Source organism: Heterocephalus glaber, unplaced genomic scaffold, assembly GCF_053883595.1.
Source record: "Heterocephalus glaber isolate CG9 unplaced genomic scaffold, H.glaber_assembly_v1.0 deba00000281, whole genome shotgun sequence".
NCBI lineage: Eukaryota > Metazoa > Chordata > Mammalia > Rodentia > Bathyergidae > Heterocephalus > Heterocephalus glaber.
Window position 1 is genome coordinate 32200494 of NW_028258139.1, and position 21746 is coordinate 32222239.

Below are 21746 nucleotides of genomic sequence, written 5' to 3' on the forward strand. Positions count from 1 at the left end.
GTGTAAGTTTTCTTTAAAAAATTAAAAGTTAGTAGATGTTCCCTTGTTACGAAGAGATGATATTCAATGCCTATGAGGTCTATTTTTAATCACTCTCATTTTTAAGTTGTTTCCTGTATTTTTAAATCAATTTGAGGACAACTTCAAGCTTGATGTAGTGGTTTTTATACTTCTCCTTCACTATTCATGCAAAATAGTTCATGATCTAGTTCATGTTCAAGAACCCAAGGAACTTCACTGTAAGGTAACATTAATCCACTAATAAAAACTCAATGATTATAAGTTTTAAATCTCTACTATCATCCATTGCATATTCCTCTTTTTTGAGTCCTTGCCAAATTCCTTGGTGAAATCCAGATATATTAAATTCATCTAACCTGCCCATTTGTTAACATCATGACAGGAAATGAGGTGAGTGTGGCCTGACTTTTTGTGTTACCTCCTGATGGTCACTCCTTCTCCACTTTAGAAATACTTACAAATCATCTGTGTTAGTGTTCATCCTGGACTTTTCTCCCTCAAACTACACAATGCTGGTGATTTCTAGGCTTCATACCTATCATGGTCACTAAGGTTTCTGGGATTATCTGCCATAATTCTTGGACTACACTAATGTTATGTTTTGGATTTCACTCTAATAAATCAGATCCCTACTCCAAAGTATTCTGCAGCTTGAACTCACTCCCAAGTGCCCAGCTGTCTAATACTGACCTCCAGATATGGCTGGAGCTTTTATTTTCAGCAATCATACGTGCTTTCTTATTCCAGTTTGATGACACTGCTCCCTGATAAAGAAGTTGGAGAACCACAACTAAGGTTCTAATTGGGAACCACCTCTTTAGGTGAGATTGGTGAGGTCGAGTTTGGAGAAAGTATAAATATGTCCAAAGATAAAGATTTTATTAGTAAGTAGTTGAAGGGAGAGATAGTATATATGCTGGGTAAGAAACAAGTCTTTTCACTTTATTGGTTCTCCTTTAAACTTTCATTCATCTTTTACTATTATACAACACCCCACGCTGCAGTGCTAGAGCTTTTACAGCTGTAGTGCTAATGTTTTCCTGCACTGATATGAAAGAATTTTCTCAACCATAACATGTTCAGATGTCTCAATTTGCCTTTGATTTTTATATTCTAAACTCTATTCTTCCAGTATATAGCTCCAAGTTTGCATTTTTTCATTGGTTGTAGTCCTCTGTCATTTTGTCATACTTTCATTCACTGGCATTTAAAAATCCAAACTTTTTCTATGAACTAATAATACTACCCCAAAGACTGAGACTTTCTCAAGGTTTTTGTAGCAAGTTTGCAAATAGATGTGGGATTAGAGCACAGCTCTTCCCCTGCCTTGATCATGCGTGTACTCAGGAATACTGGTTATATTCTCGGTGGGATTTAATGGAAGTGTTTTATCATTCTGGTCTGAAAAGTCCCTGGCTATCTCTGAAAATGCCCGTTTGTTCAGTATCCTCTCACTTTCAGTCCAGAGGGAGTGTGGAGGGTGTTCATCCTAATGCAAACCAATAACAAGAAACAGCCCCCAAATTTCTGGATGCTCTGGAAATACAAGAAAGTTTTGGTTCAGTTAAGTTTTCTTCCTATTGTTACAGGAAATAGTACCAGAGATGAAATATGGACTATTGTATCTCCCAATATGTTAACTATATGATGCGCCAAGTTCTTGTTCTCTAGAAATCGAGAAATGAGACCTAGGAATGATGGCGGTTAAGAGTAGGAAGACATTTATTGACAGAAAAGCCCCCAAGGGGCAGAAGGGGTCCTGAGTGGGTAGCCGGGGACCCCACTTTACAGAGGAGTTTTATGGGTGAAACTCATGTGGGCACAACGTGGGCCACAGCTGTGAACATCCAATAAGGTTACAAGCACCGTCACTCAGGTAATGGTGTCCAATTGGGATCAAGTCATGTATCAAGCATGGATGGAAAGAACAAATATTCTCCTAGGAAGTGGTAGGTCCAGAGGTCTCTGGTCACCACTGGGGTGGCTGATGTCTATCTAGACTTCATCAGGCCCAGTGTTTGTTCTCTGAGGAAACATGCAGGTCTGGTCATCTTGTCTTTATCTTGAGGCCTGTTTTCCAGCCGATGTGTCTCTGGTGCAGCTGTGGTGTTTCACCTCTGTCCTGACCCAACCCTGTCTGACTGCCTATAATATTACTACCTAGCTCATCCATCTACAATACTATCGCTTTAGTAAGTTACTCAATATCAGAGAGGTTCCATTTTCTCATTTGCCAACTAAGAGTATCTAATCTGAAATAGCAGTGTAACAAAAGTCAAAGAAGATTAAAATACATGAAGGATTTTGCACGTAAAATACATAGTAACATTAGCTTTGGCAGTCTTTATTGAGGCTGCTGCTGCTGTGCGCTACTGCGTGCAAACTGTATTGAAAGCTTTAGCCAGTATTCCTAAAGGCATGGGATTACTCCTGAATTTTCTTCCTATGTTCATCAACTTTCCCATGGGTCAACTGCCCTTTTCATTATATGTGCTATGAAAATCTGCTTTGCCCTTGAAGGAACAATCACTCTCGCTTTCTGTTTACGTTAAACACAGTTTCACGTCTTAAAGGTGCCATATCTACTTTGATTTGCTGAAATACTTTTCATTTTTTAATGGTTAATTTAACCCTCTCATTTTAATAAAAAATCTTACTAAGTAACTATAAATTTGTCATTGATGTGACATTAGGAGAAGCAGCTTCATTTGGTTTTAACATGATATGAAGCAATGGAAATAATGAGAAGAAATTTTATCTTGAGAAAATATTCATGTATCATTAGTGTTCTCAAAAATCTCTACATTGAAAGATTTTCCAAAAATTTATGAAAAGATGATTTAAAAAGAAAATTTAGATTAGATAAATATGCACATAAATTAAGGGCTTCTCTTGCCCCCCGTACAGTGAAGAGAATTTCTTACTCTAAGATTCTGAGACTCACAAATATTTGAAATCAAGGTTTAGCTGCAAATGAAAAACATTTTTGAGCATCATGGCAATAATCAATAAGACTTCACTGTAGATTCCAAGACAAAGAACTCCTAAATCCTGAAGTTAAGAGTATATTTCCACCAAGGATGCAGGCAAAGAGGAGCAATGGGGATCCTCAAGAAGCTCCCCGTGTGTTTCATCTGCACCTCACTTTTCTTACTCAGGCCAACTCAGACGGAGAGAAAGATCCATTAAACATTTTCTCCTTACTCCAGATCACCCATCTTTGTTTTTGTTTGTTTTGTTTTGTTTGTGGTACAGGGGATTGAACTTAGGTTCTCCTTACTCCAAAGATGTGAAAAAATGCACTCAACAATGTGACATCGGAGATCTGGCTGAGAAGAGGCACCCAATGGTGCAATTTCAGGGCAAGTGCTGTTCTCTTTCCAGGGTTCATTGTTTTCCAACTGATCCATGCAACGTGGAGTAGGCTGTAAGAAAGTAGATCTGGCTGGGGAGCTGGTCAGTCCTGTTCAAACTATGTCAGTGTTCACAGATGGTCCAGGACAAACCCTGACACACTCCCTCAAAACATAACCAGAAAGAGACACAGCCTAAAGTGGTGTTAAATCAAAAGTTCATATTCTCTCAATTACAGCCTAAGATGTTTTCGTCTTTACTCTACACTTAAGAGTAGTGCGACTTTGTCAACAAGACTCCACAGCTTGAGCTAGGCCATCCTGGGCTGTCCCAGAATAGTACAAAAGTGCCGCCTGCAGGGTGCCGTGGTAGGTCACCTGGGAGCACTGTGCAGCCCTGGAAATGAGTCAGGCCAAAAGTAAATAATCCCAAGCAGAAAAGTTTATGGTATTGCCCTGTTAACATGCAGGGAAAACCTCCTGATGGAAGCACAATGAATAGAAATATATTGTTCATAAGACAGATATGGACAACTTAAAGAAGTAACATGAAGTTAAACTAGGGTGGAGTTAGGAGCAGAGAAGCATTTTATTTATTCATCCTCTGTTCACTGAAATTTTCTTCTTAATAGCAGTTAGGATACATAAAACCCACTGAGTCATTTGCCACTTAATAATTGTCATACAATCTGAATGACTTGCCATGCACCAAATATAATGCATGTAGAAATAACATGTCTACTGTAGAATAAATATATGGTATAGAAACATCATTGTCTTTCGGTTGGAAGGAGGGGTTATTTTCATTTTACATTTTTAAGATTACGCTTCTGTTAATGTTGTTATTGTAGTTATTTTCTATTTTCTAGAGTAGCCTATCCCATTAATGCTGTATGAAATATTAAGAATTATGAGGTCATCTTAGCAAATTTCAGTATTATAAACTACAAAAATTCTTTTTATTCATAACTTATTTGCTATTATGTTCATACTGTTTGTATTTTCACCATCAAAAATATGGTAGAAAAGCAATGAGGAAATTAATTGACTAACTGAATTATAACATCAAATATTAAATTAAGTGATTAAAGCCAGCAAGGCCAAATGGAAAATGTCTCACAATGGTAGCCTTTCCTAACCTCATCTACACCAGGATGGACAAGGGTAAAACTCGCCAGGTGATCTATTTTGAGACACAGATAATAGGGTGAAGGGAGAAGTAATATCTCAAGTCAGAAGTAATATCTCAAGTGAATGACAAATTCAGTAGTCATCAGAATTAGTCAAAGTATTCACAAATGTCCTTGCCCTTTCCCCCCCCCAAGAGAACAGAACTACAGCTTTAGTCTCTACTAAAAAATTTACTAAAAACCACCAAAGTGCCATTACTCTGACTCCCAGTGCAGGGCTCAGCAGGAGGCGTGAATGGGAGATGACTCATAGAAGGGAGAGCAGGAAATGAGACCCAAGCACAGGAGCAAGGCAGCAGCGTCAGGTGAAGGTGGGTGAGGCTGGACTGACACAGGGATGCACTGAAGTTCTGGGGAAGGGTCAAGTTCATTCCTGTGCTAGTCGGATAGATGACTATGCCTGCTCCCTCTCCATAGAGAATGGAGATATATATTCTGGAAACATTGAGGTGGAGAAGCCCTTGACTAGGGAACACAGCTCGGAGGAGGGTAAGAGGTAAGGGTCTGCACGGAAAACGACAGAACCTTCAGTGCTCTTCACTTCTCCTTCCTCACTGGCAATTGCTGTCCTTGCCCCGAGACCCTCACCTGGCCTCAGAGAAGAGGGCTCTGGATGGTGACACTTGGGGAGTCTCTTTCCAAGCGCCTTAAGGCTATTTTATTGTCCAGTAACCTCACCTCTGTAAAACGCGGTATCAGTGAAACAAGGTGCTATGAGTAAACAAGAACTGTGCAAAAAAGTAATTACTAAAGAAAAAAGAACATAATTTTTTTCAAATCAATAAAAAGGTGAAAAGAAATAAAAATCCTGGATAGATATTTCATATCTCTCAAAAATTTGAGTTTTATGTCCATCAAAGCTACCAAGAATAAGTATAGAATAAAAATATTTTAAGAAAAGTGAGTTATAAAAACTATTATAAGAAACAATTTTCAAAATACTATTTTTTAGATTTAAATTCTATTCTTGTGTTTTGCTACTGGAAAATGAAATGATTAAATTTTAAAAATTATTTGGTAAACCTCAATTGTATATGATTATCTACAAGTTGTACGCATTCATTAAATTTTCAATGTAAGTCAAAATTTAAAGTAATATTACATATACCATTTTTAAAACAAAACAAAAACTCTATACATGATGGATATGCTGTGGTGTAGGTTTCTGTATACAAAGAAAACTGGAAAGGTACATAAAAGACTGTCTATAATATGGGCACTTTTAAAAACATCTGAAATGGAAGTTCATATTAACTGGGTATTATTATTGTTTTCAATACTGAGGTTTGAACCTAGGGTTTATTACTTTTGTGGTCAGAATTTTTGTTGGACTTTATAGAAACAATAGTGGAGGTGGAGAGAAAAGCAATATGGCAGAACCATTTATGGAGAAGGAAGGTCAGCTCTGTAGCTCATTACACAGGGTAGTGACGTGGTCCAGCCACTATGCTTCAAGGTGCTCTGAGGTAAACTATTGTCACCAGATACTAATTCTGCTTCTGTGAAACTTGAGTTTCTATCTGTCAGGCCCTGTGTTAGGTACAAAACGAGAGAAAGTGAAGACATGATTCCTGTACTAAGTGTTCTTACGCTAGCTGAAGAGAAGCAAACATGGAAACAAATGTAGTCCTGTGCAATTGCCTCCTTTAAACTGTGTCAGAAATTGTGATATAAGATATTGTTAAGAGTCAACAGCATTGTTACTGAGCACTCTCAAAGGCGTTAGTACACTTATTCTATCTCAGTGAAAGTCTGCGGTGAACATTTTTGTAATCTGGTTTTCTAGTTTATAGATTTTGAATAATTCACTCAAGGCTGTTATTAAATACTCTTATTAAAATACTGTTATTAAAACCTAAACCTTGCAAACAGGCTGGGCTCAAAGGCTAGTGCTTGTACCCACGACGCTACTGTGTTGCTAAACACAAAACATGTTTAAGTACCCAGGAGTTCTTTATTTACATCTCTGAAAAACACAAAAATTGAGTTAGATCTATCATATAAGTAGAAACTTGCTTTAGGACAAATGCTGTGGCCATACCCCTTGGGTTCCTGTGCTGAAACCCTAGCCCCCAGTGACAGCAGTGGGAGGTGAGTGGATCAGACAGTGCGATGCTCGGGTTTGCGCCAGAGAGCCCACAGGGCTTTCTCTCCCGTGAGCCCGCAGAGGGCTGTCCATGAACCGGAAGCAGAGCCCACCAGACTCCGGGCCCATGACACTTCCCTCTCAGGTTCCCCAGGCTCTCAAACTATGAGAAACACAGTTTTGTTGTCTTGTGCTGTTTTTTATGGTTGGTGTTACGGTTTCAGCTGAAGCATCCTAAAAGCGCGTGTGTTTAAGGGCTGGCCCCAGCTAAGGGAGCGACAGGAGGTGGGGGAAACTGAAGAGGAGGGTGAGTCAGAAGTGTGATCCCTGGGCACGAGCCCTGGAAGTGTGCTGGGGCCTCAGGCCCACCTCCCCTGCTCCCTCCTCATGGGGCTCTCCTCACCACAGGCACCAGGAGCAGGAAGCAAGGACACAAGCTTCCGGAACTGCACAAAATCAGTCTGTCCTTTCAGGGTGTCTCTCTCAAGTACTTTGTCACAGCAGTGGAAAGTGGAATAATCCATGTAGCCCCCCCGCAACAGAGAGATAGAGAGAGAGGCTTCAGACGAGATCGGGCACATTCAGGGTGGTATGGCCGTAGACGAGGCTTCAGGACTGAGGGCATCACGCCAGGAACGACCCAGGATGAGATTATGAAACCAGATCTTTTGCGTCAAGTGTCCATTTCTCCCTGTTACCCTGATCTGGACCACTTGAGGTTCGGGTGTCATAAGCAAAAATCACAGCTTCTCCTTACATTTACTGAAGAGGGGACTCAATAATTCATTTTCTTTCCTGAGATCTAAATAGAAATTTGATTCCATGGCCAGAGTGAGCTGCCTGGTCGATACCTTTGGCAAAACTGTCTGTGGTTTCAGTGGGTGTAGATTTGAAGACTTGTGTAGCTCTCTGGAAAGGCGTCATTCAGAGAGAAAGAATTAATGTAGGCTGTGCATGCATGGCCTGTGCTTTCTGACCCAGCACATGGGAAAGGAGATGGCCTGCAGCATGTCACAGGGGTGAAAGGGAGAACATAAATAATGTCACCCATAGTGTAATATGGTTCAGGAGAAGAAGCAGGGTCTAACTATTAAAGAGACGAAGATGAGGTCACTCTGCTGTGAGAAGGTAGACTGTGACAGAGAATGAAGCATGGCTGGGCACAGACAGGCAGTGCACAGACTCCAGGGGAAGCAGGGCTTTCTAATGGAGACGGTAGTCCAGCTCTGGAAATGAAGGCTTGGTGCTGGAGCAGTAATGCAAGAAGGGTGAAAGAGAAGGGGGAATTGGATGCAGGAAGCTGTAAATACAGTGAAGGCACAGAGCAGTGGGGCCCCAAGTCAGAACCAAGAGAGCTTTGAAAGAGAGCTGGGGCCAGGGGGCAAAACTGCACCTGAATAGGCAAGTCACGAAATTCAAGAACCAATGCAAATCCAATAGAAGAAAACCAGCCAGGAAGGGGAAAGGAGGAGAAGTTTGATGTTAAAACACGTGTCACGGCAGCTTTGCCTGTGAGGGAGAGAACGTGAAGGCTGTGGGAATCAACGTGCGCTGAGGGGCAGTAGCTCTCCAGCACCATGTGAAACTCAAGCCCTGCTTGATGCTATGCCTGGAGGATCTGTGTTTCTCTCCTTGACTTGTAGCCATGGAAACTGTCTGAAGACCCTGGCCGCAGGCCTGAGAGGATATATAGTGCGTAAAAGCCTTTTCAGCTTTCCAAGCCCTTGCTCTTTTGTTTTGTATTAAAATTATGCATGGTGATAGATGATGATACATGGTGATGCATGGGACACATCTAGATTCAACCTTCTGCATGTGGATAGCCAGCTTTCTCAGTATCATTTGCTAAAGAGGTTACCTTTCCTCCAGCATATGGTTTTGGTCACTTTATCAAAGATTAGAGAGCTGCGTGTAGCTAGAGTACTTTCTGCATCTTCTATCCTGTTCCATCGATCCACATGTCTGTCTAGGGGCCAGTACCATGCTCTCTTTATCATTGTGGCTTGGAAAAGCACCTGAAGCTCAGGATGGTGATGACTCCTGCTTTGCTCCTGTTGTCATGACACTTGATCTTCCGGTTCTCTTCTGGTTCCACATGAATTCTAGAACCGTTTTCTCTAGCTCTGTGGGGAGTGCCATTGGTATTTTGATTGGGATGGCATTAAATTTTCCAGTGTACTGTACCTTTTGTTGTAGAGGACTTTACTTCCTTGGTCATGGTCATGTCAATTCCTAAGTATTTGATATTTTCTTCATATGATTGTGTATTGCATCATTTTCTAATCTCTAGGTGATTTCATTATTGGTGTACAGGCACACTATTGATTTTTGTATGTTGATTTTGTATCAAGGTGTACTATGGAACTTGGTTATTAATTCTAGGAATCTTTTGGGTTTTCTGTGTAGAGAATCATGTCTTCTGCAAATAGTGGTGATTAGACTTCTGCCTTTCCTTTACATATCCCTTTTATTTTTTAATTTTTCCTTCTTCTTTGCTCTGAAGAATGCTTTTGAGTACTCTGATGAATACGAGGGGTGATAGTGAACATTCTGGTTTTGTTTCTGATTTTAGAGGAAAAGCTTCCAGTTTTTTTGCTTAATGTAATGTTGGCAGTAAGTTTGTTATAAATGACTTTGATCAGACTGAGAGAGGCTCCTTCTGTGTCCATTTTCTTCAGGTTTTTTGTCACGAATGGGTGTTGGATTTTGTTAAAGGCTTTCTCTTCATCTATTGAGATGATCCTGTGATTTTTGTCCTTGCTTCTGTTCATGTGATGTATTGCTGATTTGCAGATGTTGAACTACTTTGCATCCCTGGAAAGAAGCCTACTTGGTCATGACATATGATGTTTTTGATGATTTGTTGCATTCTGTTTGTCAGTATTTTCTTGAGAATTTTTGCATCTATGTTCATTGAACAAATTGGCCTGAGTTTCTCTTTATGCTTCAGTCTTTATGTGGTTATGGAATCAGAGTACTGTTAGCCCCCAGGAATGATATGGGGGGGGACTCTTTCTTTTTCAGTTTCATTTAGGAGCTTGAGAAATATTGGTATAAATCTTCTCTAAAGTGCTCATAGAATTTAGCTGTGAATCCATGAGGTCCTTTCTATTACTGCTTCTATTTCATTGGTTGCTACTGGATTATTTAGAGTTTTTATATCTTCCTGGTTCAGTTCTGGAAATTAATATGTATCAAGGCATCTGTTTCTTCTGGATTCTTCAATTTATTGAAGTACAGGTTTTCACAGTAGTTACTAATAATCTTTTGTATTTCAGTTGTGTGCCTTGTGATATCAACTTTTTCATTTCTGATTGCATTGATTTGGGTCTTCTCTTTCCCTTTTTGGGTAAGATTGTCTAAGAGTTAGTCTATTTTGTTTATTCTTTCAAAGAACCAGCTCTTTAATTCACTGATCATATTGCTTTTTTAAATTTTCAATTTCATAATTTGTGCTTTGACCTTTATAATCTTCTTCCTTGTACTAGCTTTGGGTTGGGATTTTTCTTTTTCCTCGAGACTTTAAGGTGGATCATTAGGTTCTTTATTTGAGCTGACTCTATCTTTCTGATGTGTGATTCACAGCTATAAGCTTCCCTCTTAGAACTGTTTTCATTTTGTGTCATAGTTTTTGATATGTTGTACTATCATTATCAACTGATTCTAGGAACTATTTAATTTCTTCTATGACCCACCAATTATTCAGTAACGTATTGTTTAATTTCATGTTTTTGCATATATTTTGTGGGATTTTTGCCATCAATTTCTAATTCTACTATACTGTAAGCTGCTAATATACATGGGATAATTTGATTCCTTTGCATTTACTTAAGCAAGCTTTGTATGTGATCTATTTTGGAGAAAGTGCCATGTACTGCTGAGAAGAATGTGTATTCTGTAGTTGGATAGAACACTCTGTAAATATCTATTGAGTCCATTTTTTGGAGGTTTATTTCAATTCTGATATTTCTTTGTTGATTGTTTGTCTGGTTGATCTAACATTTGTAAGAGTGGGGTGTCTAAGTCCCCCACTATGACTATATTAATGTTCATCTGATCTTTTACATCCAGTAGCATTTGCTTTATGAAGTTGGGTTTACTTGATTTCAATAAATGTTACCAAAAACCTCAAAATGACTATTTGAGTTTTAGAATGGCTACTGTTTGGATCCAGAATGTCTCCCATGTGCTAATGGTGTGGTTGCCAAGCTTAAAGTCAGAACATTGAGACTCCAGTTTCTCCTCTTCTTTTACTTTCTTCCAGGCCACCATGAGGTGAGATTTTCATCTGTCTTGTATTCTTGTCAGGATGTCCTGGCTTTCCACAGGCCAAGAACAACAGGGTCACCGAATGAACTGAAACCTTCCTCACTGTAAGGGAAAAATAATATTTTCCCTTATTAAGTTTATTATCTTAGGTATTGTGTTATAGTAAGTAAAAACTGAACCCACTTCCTGTCCCTATTCTGTGGCAGAATAACTATGCAAATATAATTTCCTTTTTAAAGGAAAGTTGAGATGGAAGGAAGTCATAAGAATGCTTTGAGAATCTCTACTGATAATTTTGAGAATTTAACAAATTCCTGCTTTTTCACTCATTGTTTCGTTTAGTTATTAATACAATTCCTAAGGCTGTTTAGGCATCTGATAAGTGTTGGAGATTAAAAAAATAAACAGAACAGACAATTCTTGTTAATTTACATGTTGGCAGGGAGATATACATACTAAAAATGAATCATTTAATTGGAGGTTTTGACAGTGTTACTAAGAAATCTTAGACTGTGCTGTCCATCCAGGCATGGAGCAGGATACGTAACCCGGGGAAGAGAGAAGAAGGCTCAGAAACCTTCTTCACAGAAAAGACACAAAAATGAGTGTGGGTTGCTGGATACATCTTGAGCAAGGAGAAGAACCCGGAACATTCTAGATAGAAGAGCTTCTTCTAGGCACGGAGAGCAGATATATCACAGACATCTATCACAGATAGATCACACTGATAGAAATACAAGGAACCGGGCTGATGTGGCTCAGTGTCACAGCACCTGCCTGGCAAGTGTGAGGCCCTGACTTTGATCCAGGTACCCAAAAAAACCCAAAAAAACAAAAACTATGAGGAACCAAGAGAGTACAGGAAGGAGGAGGGACCAGATTAAGCAGAAATTTGCAGACTACAGTGAAGATTGAGGAGATTAGCCTAAAATAGCAATGGTATTAGCCTAATTAATGACATTTTAAGCAAGGAAGTCCAAATTTCTGATTCTTTTCATAAAAATATATTTTTCTATGGCTCTGGCACTTGTGGCCCTAGATTTGTCCATAATTTTTCCTATGATGTGGCTTTTGAAGATGGCTTCTTTACTGTTTGTCCATTGGTTTTGAGTTTCTCTCCTGGCCGATCCACAAAGTGATAGGCAGATGCCAAGCGGTGCCATCCAGGAGGTGCTGCCTGCAACCATCCCATCTTAGCTACACTCAGTGACATCAGGAGGGGATCTGGAAATCAGCGATGGTGGAAAGATTTATTCCATGAAAACTGGCAAGCTCTGCAAAAATGTATTTTGCAATTTAAGAGACCCAGTTTGTAAGGACCTCACCAGAGCCACCTCTGGTATCACATGGTGGGAAGAATTGCCTGATCACTCTTTAGAGGGTAATGATGAGGAAAAGATCAGATATGAATACATCATGTGCTGACATCAGTAAACAAATATACACAACAGATTTATACAAAGAGAGAGTCTTTGAAAAGAGATGCTTACTATTAAATATGGAAAATTATTTTTTTCTTTGTCATATTTTCAAGTGTCTTGCATAATATTCAGCATAGAATAACTAGGAAATACATACTTAATGAATGGAGGATAAAAATCTCTGCTATTTAATACTCAGACCCTTGTCCGCTAACCACTACTCGTTTTTCAACTTATTTGCCCACAGCCAGAGTCAACCCAGCACACTCTGAAGTCTAGAAATACTACACGAGGTGCCTGCTGGACGAGTCCTAAGGAGGTAGGTGAGTGATTTGCTGCTCCATTTCGGGCTACTGCCTTAGTCCGTGAGCTAGCAGAGCTAGTGTAAACTGAGAGCTGTGACCGACCTACTGCTGAAAGGAATGAAATACTATCCACTTGGACTGGCAGCATGTCAGAAATTACTATCATAAGGATCGTTCCTAAATTATGCAGCAAAGCCTTGTTTCTCCTTCCAGGTTAATCGCCAAAGCTGATGTTTCTGAGACCTTTTCACAGAACTTCTAAGAAGGAAAAACATATCTCTCCTCAAAACTCAGAGCTTTCTTTATGTTTGCAGAAGAAAAAGTACACTTTATTACCTTCTAAAATATTAAGTCCATTTCCTAGCACAGATTATTCCAGAATGAGTTTATAATTAATTGTATACTTCATGATCTCTCCACAAGAAAATGATGATAAAATATTATTTTATGTTTAGAATCTCTCCACCAATAATGGATAATTTACTGGAAATAATAGCCCACCTTGCTTAAGTAATATCCCAGCCTTTAGCAGTGTTTTTGATATAGAGAAGACAGTTGATAAATCCTAGTTGAATTAAGGAATGGGATTGGACCAGATCTCTCAAGCATATGGAGTTTGCTATCCCTAAGAACAGAACTCTCAGATCAACCTGAGCAGCTGAATCATTTTCTCTTACTGTTCCTAAAATTCCTTCAACTCCAAACTCTATTTTTCTTTTTGAATATCATAAAACAATGAATGAACTAGCCATACATTTAACTATCTGTGAAATTTAAGTCAAACCAATTAATTCAGTTTTTTCATCTGCAAAATATCCAGGACTTGGTCTTCTTAACAAATGGTTCAAGCTCGACAATTGGATCTGGGTTGGAAACATGAGGATGTGAACTGACAGAATATGAAAGAAACTCTTAGCCCCAATTATGAATGGAACATGCTTTGGCTAGCCTCAGGAGAACTGAACATGGGAAGCACCAACTCAATTTTCAGTTTAATTTTTGGATCCTTAAATCCAGCCAGGCTGATGTTTGTGTTGGTATTGAAGCATTTCAACCCAAAAAGCTAATAAAATTATGGAACTTTATCAGTAAAATGAATTTAATGATATTTCTTGATCTCTTTTTATGCATAGGTTTTTTTAAAAGTGCTTATCTTACCTTCTATGTAAGTGTATGTGGTTTTATTGATAAAACCACAAAACACCATACATGAGAGTGAAGTAAACACTCTGGTTGACTCACAGTGAGGGGCGGTACCTCTCCTTCTGCATCTTGCACAAATTCTGAAGATTTTCTGCATATCTTACTAGGCTCAGTCAAACACAATTTTAAAACATTGATCTTCAAATATTTCTATGAAAATATAGCATCTGAACACCTTTAAGCTGAGTAACTCATTATTTTACAAAGTTACTCAATTGAGAATCTTTGCAGTTTTGATCATTAAAAGAGATGCAATGTTGCACTAAAATCTCATTGCCTATACTTTCTGGCCTGTTTTGTAATCATAATCTTGAGATCATTTAAAATATAATAGTCTATGGTTTATTGAAGACTTTCTGAATGCTGCAAGCTTTCCACCTACTCTCTTCACGTGTTCATGGTGCAGTTTTGTCCAATTACAGAATCAGAAGGAGCTGGCGTGGCAACTGGTCCAATGCAGGGCCAACTGGACTGATGATTTCCTTCCCTGGCATTGATATATATGTGGTGAAATGATGGTCTTGTCCTCTACTTGGGTTGTTAAATGCAGGTTGCTTTGTATTCTGGCACATGCACAGAAATTGTCTGCACAGGAAAGATTGAGATACCAAGCAAAGAAAGCACAGATGGGGTGGGGGGACATGGAGAGGGAGAAGGAAGGGGAAAGGGAGAAATTTGGTAGTTTTCAATTTGAGTTCCAATCTTTCTTTCTTTCACTTTTTTAACTTTACAGTTTGCACTTCAAGTTTTGTGACCTCACCTTGGAATTCTCCCCGATACGTGAATACCAATGAGCACGTGTGTGTGTGTGTGTGTGTGTGTGTGTGTAAGCACATTTCATATGTGTGCATGTCACTTAATATTAAGTAACCTGAGTAAGGATGAGAACAGTTGTAATATCTTTTGCATATTGCATTCCTTGAAGTGACCAGGCTGCAGGTCTATGTTTAAAAGTGGAGAGGGACTCACTGTTGCTCACTGGACTGCCTTTAGATTCATGGATCTTATTTCCCCTCCTTTGTAGGCTCAAACCATACCCCTAAACCCTTATAGTGTTTGAAATTTCCTTGGCACCAAGAGCTTGTTTTTGCTTGGTCATGATGCCATGACTTATTTGATTTGCTGCCACACAACGACCTGGGAAATCTCTCCACTTGGATGGCGCTAATCACAATGTATCAGAAGACAATCCCTTCAAAGGAGAGAAATAATGAGTGTGCAATTTATTACTTCATCTGAAGCAGGGTAACAGCAGCAACTCCAGAACCCTACGTTTTCCTACACCCTATAGAGCCTGAAAGGAGAATACTTCAGAGTCACTGGGAGACACTGCATGAAGAACATGTTTCTCTAGGGTGCCTGGCACTGCTTTGTCCCAGATGACTCTACTTGCTGACTCTGGGAACTTCTGACACCCTTTGATTTCTCCAGCTATTTGGGGTTCCTCAACCCTCCCTGACACCTTGAGATTTTATGAGAGAAATTCTAGGCTTTCCTGATTTTATCTAGGTAGATATCATTACATGTCCAATTACAATATGTCGGGAGGTTTTCAGGGTGATATAGTATTTATTTCTCAATTTCTCCCATTCTTCCTCAGCAGACTTCACATTTCCCAGCTTCTTTCTTATCACATGACTTAGAGAGGTGACAGTTTTATTACAGAGTTGACTGCGGTGTCCCTACTTTCAGTAAAGGCAGGCAGAGCCCCTAGACTATTCCTATAAAGCCGTATTCCTATAAAACCTGATAAATATTTCCTGTTTATTCTCTTAAGAGAATGGGAGAGAAGAATCCCAATCTCAGGACAGTCACTGTGGCGCAAAATTCCCGACCTTTGCCACCATGCGATTTCCTCCTTGAATTCGCTTGTCCTGGATGCCGTGTGTTCTGTGTGAGCTAAATTTCTGTGGCTTGCATCAGTCAGGCTACACACACACTGGGAAAAGTGGCAAGTGAAAGAGCAGGGCTATCATGATATTAAGTGATCCATGCATAACCACTACTATTTGTACTAATACATGTTTGCAACACATGACGAATACCTCACCATGCAGAGTTAGTGAACAAGTGAAGAACATATTTCATTTTATCATTTCACTTCCTTCTCCTCTCCATCCCCTCTCCCTCCATTCCTAGATCTTTTTTCCATCTGCAGAAGGTCTCCCTTCTTGTTTTCTATAATCCATCTTTTATTATTCTGGTTAAATACTCTGGGTACTTTGGGTTTGTTATGAGAGAAGCAATGTGGCATTTAACCTTCTGTGTCTGCTGTATCTCTCTCAGAATCAAGATCTCGAGTTTACTTATGTTTACAGTGGCACTGTTCCCACAGAAGCTGAACTTTGGAAACAGCCTAGATGCCAGTCAACAGGTGAATGGGTAAAGGAAATACAGTACATATACACAATGGAATATTATTCAGCCAAAAAGAAGAATGAAATTCTGTAATTTGTAGGAAAATGGTTAGAACTTGAGACCCTCATGCTAGGCAAAATAAGTCAGATACAGAAAGTTAAATATCACATGACTTCTTCTACATGAGTAACTTAAAATAGAAATAAATGAATAAATAAAAGAGGAAAGAAGGTAGACTCTTAGAGATAGGAAAAGGATCAAGAAGAGGCAGCCGGTGAGGGAGAGGAGAAGAGGGTGATTGAAAAAGATCAAGAAATGTTTTCTAAATGGACCAATTCTCCAAAAGAGCATCACTCTTCTGAATTGCAAACATATACTAAAAACATTTAGAAAAAGAAAAAAGTGGGAAAGTGAATTAAAATTGTGTACCAAATGTTTGCTATGAATTATGATGAGTGATTTATTTAAGTTGTCATAAAAGACCATGAGAATAGCTAAATATAAACAGAATGAAAGTTCAGGACGAGCTGTGGAAGGTTCTGCCGTTCGGACTTGGAGCACAGAAATGGCCAGAAGGAAGATGGCGACGGACTGTTCAGGGAGTTAGGAGAAAAGACAGATTTATTGCTCTGGAGACCAAGAAAAGGACGTGTTTCAGAAAGCAGGCATTCCACCCGAAACAACTGCTTTGGAGATCTCAGGAAGAATGGGAATGGATGTGGGAAGAGTCCGAGGGCCCTCTGTATGGAGCTACTGCAGGGTCCCCTGTAGTACAGGAGGTGAGTGTGGGGAAGGGTGAGAGTCAGGGAATGCAGACTTCAGGACAGAAGCAGAGTGCGGGTGCTGGTGGGCAGGAATGTGAGGCTGCAGGGAAGGTTTCATTTAGGCTTTCACAGGAGGCCATAGACTATGACTGTGTGCTGGTGAGACTAAACCAGCCGAAGGAGAAGTCAGGCTCCTGAATGAAATGTGACCATGGAGGCGGGCATAGCGGTGCACGCCTGTAATCCCAGCACTCTGGGAGGCCAAGGCAGGAAGATCTCGACTTTGAGCTGAGCCCGTGCAACTTAGTGATTTAGCAAGAACTTGTCTCAAAATAAAAAATATGAAAAGGAACTAGGATGTAGCTTCGTGTGCAGGACCCGGGCTCAATCCCCAGTACTGTGAAAATAAAGAAGAAAAGGAAAAAAAAGTAATAATAATGACGGGGAAGTTCTTGAGAAAACCAGAACACCAGAGCATTAGCAAAATGGGCCTCAAATGCACTGCAACAGAGAACAAATCAAGGGGTTCAGGTATGAATGTGGGAAAGTTTGCACCATTGCTGTAAAAAGGAAGAGAGATCCCCACCTGTTTGCTTTAACTTTCCCAGGGAGGTGTAAGAAAGAGTATCTGCTGAAAGCTTAGACAAGAAGGAAAGAGAACAGGGAATGCCCTGGGGTATGCAGGAGAGCAGGGAGTGGAAGGAAGTCCCAGGATGCAGTGGGGAGGGACAGGGCAGCCTTCTCAAGGTGGGGAGTTCCACCCTGCCTGCACCCCGCTCGTCGCTGTTGAGGACTTGATCATGGTCCATGAAAACACTGGAAAACCCTTGAAAGGTTCCAGGTACAAAGGTAGCACAGTCATAAGTGCATGCTGAAATTACTATTCTGCCTTCAGGGACACCAGCTGAGAATGCCCTGTGTAGTCAGCATGCGACATGGCCTTAGAGTAACTTGGCAGGGCAATGGTAACACGGAGTGAGGTACTGGAACTTGAAGGATATTTTAGCAGCAAAATTCATAAAATGTGTTTTTTAGCATGATGTAAGTAGAAGGGAGAGAGTAATATAAAGATGTCCTTAACAGTCTAGTCCACACTGCTAGTGGGTAATATTACCATCCACAGAAGTGCAAACTTCATGAGGCTTAGTTCTGAGAAGAGAGAGACACTCACTTTGGTGTCAAAAATCTTCTGTGTTTAGGGGCATTGGTGTGCTCAGGAGTAGGATATTGATTAGCTGTGGAGATAGCTGGGTGTGGATCACAGAGGAGAAGTCCTGGCAGCATGCACAAACAGAGGTTTTTTCAGAAAAGAAGAAAAAGTCTGATGATGGTTTTGGAGAATTTGATAACAACATTCGCTGGCCCTTACTGAGAGGCACAGGCTGTTCCATTTGATGTGAATCGAGCTCTAGGAAGTAAGCTATTGTCATTAGCTGAGTTTGCAGATGGAAAAATGCAGGCAGAGTAACATTAAGTAAACTAAGTCACACAGATGGTAAATAGGCAGCCTAAATTTAATTGAACACTGTTCATAAAAATGGGGTTTTATGTCACTAAAAAGATATCCAAATAGCTGATAAGATCGTCTCACTGCAAGGTAGAATTTCTCTTTGGCCACAAATCTATTTGTGCACTCCCAATTTGTCAAATTTCAAAACAGTGATTGTGTATAACTCTGCTTTGAATTTGAGTATGTGCTTTCCATACATCACTGGTACTGTTGGATTTTTAGTAGCTCATTTTTGTGAGAGAGGCAATAAATGATCACTGTAGACAAAATATTGTATTCAGTAAGGATTTCCATTACCAAAAACAGAAAAGAGAAGCCATCGTATTTAGATGCATTTGTAACATGTGCATGTTTGCACTGATGTATCTCTTTTGGTGACAAAGTAGAACAAAGTCTACATATTGACTATAATCTAATTTTGGTAGTAAACAGCAATTACCTGCTTATTATTAACAGATATGCTAGGTGGTTTTCTGTGGCCATAACAGCTGGCTTCCTCTCTTCATATTTTGATGCGATTAGCTGTATCTCAAGAGGTGTTTTCTTCTGGCTGGTGATGGGGTGTGACTGGGGGCCAGTCGGAAAGGGGCTGGGGCAGCTGGCACTTCCTGTCAAATGCACTTTCCACCACACCAGAAGCAGTTCCAAGAGATGCTGCACACCTTTCTTTCTTCCTGATTTCCTCTCGAGTTTTACCCCTTCTCCTTCCAGAGCCACTGACTTCTTTGTTTCCAGGGGCCCTGGGCTGGTAATGTTGCTGGCACAAGAAGGGAAGTGTTTATTATTATTTTCTCCAGGTCCTGTTGCTTTGTCCTCAGCATTGGGCTTTTATGTGTATTTTGTTTAATTCCCGGAGCTCTCAGGACACTGAGACTGGAGCATGAGAAATGATTGCTGTGGTTTCCCTGCTTTGCCCACGGTCCGGGCCACTGCGGGTCTTCAGCTTCCCGGTGCCCACACCTTTCCTTTGCTGCTCAGGAGCAAGAGGTCAAGGGAGCTGCTGATTCCATGTGTGAGCACAAAGGCACGAACATCCCCAAAAAAAGTAAAAGAAAGAAACTTAAAAATTACTTTAGTTTGCAGATGGACTCTCCAGTTTTTGCAAGATTTGATGTGTATTCTGTCTTTGAACTATAAAGGATTAAGAACAAACCAAAAAGAAGTGAGAGGAGCTCAGTCAATTTAGCCAACGTGATTTGCTTCTTCAACACTGAACACTGACATTTTGGAAGAATTCAGGCAGGGAGTTCATTCGTTTATTTTTTGAACAGGTGCTTGTCATGAAGATCCAGACCCTGATAGTTCTTAACTTCATTTGGATTTTTTAAAAAAATCTATTATCAATCTACAAATAATTAGTAAGTATTTACTGGGTCCAAAACACTATGCTAAGCACTATGAGGTATGTGAAAAGCAGGTTGCTGTAGTAGGAAAAGCAACCTTAAATGAGAAATCCAAAGGCTTGTTTTTGCTCCCTAAAAGTGGAGGAACTGTACACAAGACAAATTCCTCTCTAGCCTCCCCCATCCTTCTTGCTTTTCATGGGATGTTTGTGAAAAGTGAATGAGACAATGTCTGTTGAAAATGCTCTGCACAGATGGACACACAAGTGAGTGTGACTGTGTTATTTGAAAACATTCTCTCAATCTCAAAGAGCTTATAGCCTAGTTGGAGCCTACTTGGAGTATGCAGAAGTCAGATGCAAAAACTTCATAAAAATGTAGGAGGTAAATAGTACCGGACCGAGAAGAAGAGATATTGCAAGATGAGAGGTGATTAGTTGCCAGAGTGGAGGCTTGAGCAGAGAGAGGACTGCAGGTGGGAATAGCCCAGGGACAAGGGAAAGGACGGCCTGCCTCCTCTATCGGTCCACTGAGCTCTCAGACTAAGAATCTGCAGGTCAAGTTGTCACAGAGATGACACCAATATCATGTTCCATTCTGATAAACATTTCATAAACAAAAGACATTTGCTACAGTCTCAGACCTTTAATATGCATGTTAGAAGGGGAGACAGGGTCACCCAGCTAAAAGGAAAGAAAAGGAATCAGAGAACTCTGAGTTTGAATTTTGAGTTCTCCTTTCTTGTAGCATTCCTGATCTTGAAGCCCAGAGGCATAAAAAAAGACAAGCTGGGAGAATAATACTTGCCTCGTGGGCTGGTAAGAATTAGAAGCACTGAGACAGTGGTTGAGTTATGTGTGGAAGGGGTTGGGAATAGGCCAAAGAAAGGAGCAATGTGCTCAGAGTCCTTAAGGAGAGAAACAGCTGTGAGCTGAATGAATAAGTGGGGACCAAGTCCGCTGCAGCACGGAGGGTAGGGGTTGCATCTAGAGCAACAGGAATGAGCCAGGGTAGCAGGGACCTTGCAGGCCACACTGAACATTCCAGACCTTACCCTAACAATCCCAGTTCTGAAAGTACAGGAGCCTGGTGCCAGTGGAGAAGGAGTTGCTGGCATGCATGGGAGATGGCTCATCTCAAGGGCCGGGTAGCATGTGTTTCTTTGCTCTGATACGCCACACCTGGAAAAGTAGGCCTGCTGTGTATAACGTCTTAACCTAATGCAGGACGCAAGTCACTGCTGACCCAGTTACAATCATCCTGGTGCTCTTCCTTGAGCTCTGCTCACTCCCATTCTCTGCAGGGAGACTGTGCTGAGCTCATCTCCTTGGCCTTGGTAGGAAGCAGTCACCTGAAGCTGCACGGATGAGTGACTGACACCACCATCCAGGTAAACTTCCAGCTTCCAGAGTTATAAACTCATGTCAAGAAATGCTTGCTTCAGTGGTAGCAGGAGTTGTGAATTAAATAGTATCCCCCACTTGTTGGACTCATTGCACAGAATAAGAAATAGGGCAACAAAAGGCATAATGAAACAAAACTCAGAGAATGGAAAGCCGAGGCAAGCCCGATCTCTTTAGGGCTCCTCAAGTGCTTCTACTATGATAAATGTTGCTCTTAGTTAAACACAATACATTTATTTCATGTGCATTTTCAACTCCATTAAGGAATAATGAGCAAAAATGCTCAATATGAGATCATATTGCAATATGGGCAAAATCCCATAGCAAACAAGTTCCAAAAAGAAACAGGGATTCACAAAAGGCCACGTTGGGTCTGTGAATAGACTCTAGCTTAGCCACATTTAGAAATGCATGAATCAAGAAGCAAAAATTAAGATTTGTGCTGTTTATTGTAAGATCTCCAGTTCTATATTCTAATCTCTATTTTAACACATTACCAAAAAAATGAGGTGGTATTGTC